This window comes from Vicia villosa, linkage group LG4, assembly GCF_029867415.1.
Source record: "Vicia villosa cultivar HV-30 ecotype Madison, WI linkage group LG4, Vvil1.0, whole genome shotgun sequence".
Taxonomy (NCBI): Eukaryota; Viridiplantae; Streptophyta; class Magnoliopsida; order Fabales; family Fabaceae; genus Vicia; species Vicia villosa.
The window spans coordinates 98,319,696-98,324,365 of NC_081183.1; positions in this window are offsets into that span (position 1 = coordinate 98,319,696).

Below are 4,670 nucleotides of genomic sequence, written 5' to 3' on the forward strand. Positions count from 1 at the left end.
AATTTTCTCCATTATCCTGTGTTGTTGGCCTGAGACAAAGCTAAAGAGTCTTGAAAGTAATAAAACATGCACACATGCACCCATGCACTCATATCACATTACATTTTCAGGTTTTTTATCAGATTCTAATTGGGGTCCCTTCCAACAACAGATTTCTTTTCCGACGACAAAGCTGACTTTCTTACATCCTTACCGCACCAGAAACAACGAGAAGAGAATCATGGACCAATTTGAACAGAATCAAGCTGCCCTCCGTAGGGATATGGATGTTATGGGGGAAAGAATGACCCAACTTATGGAGACTCTCCATGCCGTTGTCCAAGGACAAGAGGAGCTCAGAAAGAGCGTCGCTGGATTGGTCAAGGATGCTCCTACCAATTCTGCTGATGGGGGAGTGAAAACTAAAGAGACTCCTGTTAATGAGACACTTAAAGTAGTGGACGACCATCACGAGGTTATTGATCTTGAACACGATCTTACTACTGAGTTGACCGAGACTGCTAAGATGTACCAGGCTCTTGAAGAGCGCCTTAAGGCTGTTGAGGTTGCTAAAACATCAAGTTTCAACACTGCTGCTTTGTGCTTGGTACCTGGGATTGTTATTCCCCCAAAGTTTAAGGTGCCAGATTTTGATAAGTACAAGGGAGTCACCTGCCCAGAGACTCACGTTCGTTCCTACTGCCGTAAGATGGCTGCTCATGCTGAAAACGAACCACTGCTCATGCATTTCTTTCAGGACAGTCTCACCGGAGCCCCGTTGGAGTGGTATATGAAACTTGAGAGGTCTAATGTTAGTACTTGGGGAGAACTTGTTGATGCCTTCTTGAAACAATACCACTATAACACTGCTATGGCTCCTAGCCGTGCTCAGCTTCAAAATATGTCACAAAAGTCTGAAGAGTCTTTTAAGGAGTATGCCCAGAGGTGGCGTGAACTTGCTGCTCGAGTCCAACCTCCTCTCTTGGACCGTGAATTGATTGATCTGTTTATGGGAACTCTGAAAGGGCCGTATCTTCAGCACATGGTTAGCAATACTTCTCCTTCCTTCTCAGATGTGGTCATCATTGGTGAACGGGTTGAGAACTGTGTTAAAGCTGGTACCATTCAAGGTGTTACTAATTCTAGCAATTCTAATGGTAATAGTAAGAAGCCATACTCCGGATTTGTGAAGAAGAAAGAAGGCGAGACTAGCACCGCCTCTGTTGACCAAGGTCGAGCTCCTGTATACTCTGCTGTTCCACCTCCTTATTACCCAATGCCTTATGCTGTTCCTAGCCCATATGTCCCTCAAGGATATGCTGCTGCTCTTCCACAGCCATGGGTGGCACCTCAACAGCCATTCATCCCACAACAACAAGTTGTTGCTCCTCAGAATCGTCAGCAAAATCCTAGGCCTCAAGGTCAGAGAGCTCCACAAAGGCCAAGGTACCAGGATAGGCATATAGATTCGGTTCCGATGTCGTATGCTCAGCTTCTCCCTCAGTTGCTTGCTGGTCAGTTGGTACAACTCCGTGAACTTGGTCCTCCACCTAGTCCTCTTCCTCCCGGATATGATGTTAATGCCCGTTGTGAATTTCATTCAGGGGCTCCAGGCCATACAATCGAAAAGTGTAGAGCATTCAAATTAAAGGTTCAGGATATCCTTGATGACAAGCTTATCTCGTTCACTCCTACTGGTCCTAATGTGCAGAATAATCCTATGCCTCCTCACGCAGGCGCGACCAATGCTGTTGAGTTATGTGACGACCAAATCCTGGTAACTGATGTTAATGAGGTTAAGATGCTGCTTGCAATTGTCAGAGAATATCTCGTGCAACAAGAGGTTTTGTGTGAACTACATGACTTCTGTTTACAATGTTCTTCTAATCCAGAGGAATGTGCCAGGTTGAGGGAGGAGATTCAAAAGTTGATGGATGAAGGTATTCTTAGAGTGGAAAGGGTTGCTTCTGATAAAGATGTGGCTACTCTAGAAATCCCTTACTATCCTGCTGAGGTGTCAAAGACTCAAGGCACTCCTTTGGTCATTCATGCCCCGAGTACTCCATTGGTTATTCAAGCTCCAAGAATTCCGTTGGTTATTCAGGCTCCAAGAGCTCCTCTGACTCCTTCAACTCCATCTCTCGCTTCCTCTTCTGTGGGTGATTCTAAGGCGGTTCCTCGGAGTTATAATGCCGTGTATATTCGAGGGAAGAAGTATGACTGTCCCCCAGTGGGTAATTCGAGTGTCACTAATATCGCTGGGACTAGTGGCATCACTCGTAGTGGTCGAATCTTTGCTGCCCCTCCTCCACTTCCTAAAGAGACCAACAAAGATGCCAATGCACAAGCGAAGGGGAAGCAAGTTGCTGTTGATCCTCCTGAGACCCGTACTGCACAAGATGCTGAACAACTTCTGAGAATCATTAAGAAAAGTGACTACAAGGTGATTGATCAACTTGACCAAACTCAAGCTAAGATTTCTATCTTGTCTCTTTTGGTGCATTCAGAAGCTCACCGTAATGCTCTGATGAAGGTCCTGGCTTCAGCTCATGTAACTCAAGACATTACCGTGCCTCAGTTTGAAGGGGTCGTGACCAACATTGCTGCTGGTAATTGTTTGGGTTTTTGTGATGATGAACTTCCACCTGAGGGTAGAGCACACAACAAAGCGTTGCATATCTCCATAAAGTATCTGGATGCTGTTTTGTCTCGAGTTCTGATTGATACGGGTTCTTCTCTTAATGTGATGCCCAAGGCTACTTTATTTAAAGTGAGTATGGATGGGGTTATGATGAGGCCATGTACTATGAGTGTCAGAGCGTTTGATGGTTCTAGAAGGTCCGTAGAAGGGGAAATTGATCTGCCTGTCTTGATTGGTCCTCACATGTTCTACATTGCCTTCTACGTCATGGATATACGCCCTTCGTACACTTGCCTCTTGGGTCATCATTGGATTCACGCTGCTGGAGCTGTGACATCTACTCTCCACCAGTGTTTGAAATTTGTTGTGAATGACAAGATTGTTGTGATCACTGGTGAAGAGGATCTGATAGTTAATAATCGGGCAACATACAGTTATGTGGAAGTGGAGGGAGAGATACAAGAGACACCCTTTCAAGCCTTAGAGATTGTGTCGGTGGACAAACTCCCTGTGGTAGAGAATAAGAGGGAACCTGGAGCACCCCTCTCATCCTTGAATGATGCTAAGGCTTTCTTAGAAGCTGGTGTTCCCCATGGTGCCTGGGGCAAGCTGATTGATGTCTATGAGAAGCGAGACAAGTATGGGATTGGATCCCAACCATCCTCTTCTACTCAACTCAGCACCACCCTCGGAAAGAAGGTGATTCCCCCCATTTCTCAGGTGTTCGTCAGTGCCGGTACTAGTTCTGGAAGTCAGGTTCTCGCCGTGGATGATGATGATGAAGAAGATCTCTCCAGATTCATTTGCCATGCTGCGCCTGGACAGGAACTCAACAATTGGACCATATTGGACATCCCTAGAGTCACTTTTATGGAGATGTAATTTTCTTGTTTCGATAAATCATGTGCTTCGCCCCAAGCATTTTGATCACTTGTATAAAGAAGGGCCCCCCATGTGTTTCAATTTGTTTAATATTGAATGAAAATCATATTTTCGCATGCAATTACTGTTCCATTTCTTTCATTTTTACTTTAAAAACTTTTTCAAAAGTGGCAAAGTTTTTCTTTTTTCATTTCCTTTATGTGTTTCATTCTAAGGCATGAACCATCCATCGTGCAGATCCGGCTCGGATTCCATCAAAAATGATAATGTTACAGTTCCACGTCTTGATATCCTTGAGAATCCAATTGACCAAGCTGATGGAGATAGTGGAGAAGATTGTGAAGTCCCTGAGGAATTGGCAAGACTCTTGAGACAAGATGAGAAATCCATTCAGCCACATCAGCAGGTCATAGAAATCATCAACCTCGGTACAGAAGAGGCAAAGAGAGAAGTCAAGATAGGGGCCGCTTTGCAAAGTGATGTAAAGAGAAGGTTGATTGAGCTGCTCCGAGAGTATGTTGACATCTTCGCCTGGTCATACGAAGACATGCCTGGTTTAGTTATGCACATGTTACCGCTCAAACCAGAATGTCCGCCTGTAAAGCAGAAACCACGAAGAACTCGACCTGATATGGCTTTGAAAATCAAGGAGGAAGTTGAAAAACAGTTGAAGGCTGGTTTCTTATCTGTGTGTGAATATCCTCCTTGGATTGCAAACATCGTACCTGTTCCTAAGAAGGACGGAAAGGTACGCATGTGTGTCGACTACCGAGATTTGAATAGGGCAAGTCCGAAGGATGATTTTCCTCTGCCTCATATTGATGTGTTAGTCGACAATACTGCTCAGTATTCGGTATTCTCGTTCATGGATGGTTTTTCTGGCTATAATCAAATAAAGATGGCTCCTGAAGATATGACCAAGACTACTTTTACCACTCGGTGGGGTACGTATTGTTATAAGGTGATGCCTTTTGGTCTTAAGAATGCCGGTGCAACATATCAACGTGCGATGGTGACCCTTTTCCATGATATGATCCATAAGGAGATTGAAGTATACGTTGATGATATGATTGCAAAATCCTAAACTGAGGAGGAACACTTGGTATATCTTGAGAAATTGTTTGCTCGTCTGCGAAAATTCAAGTTGAGACTTAATCCAAACAAGTGC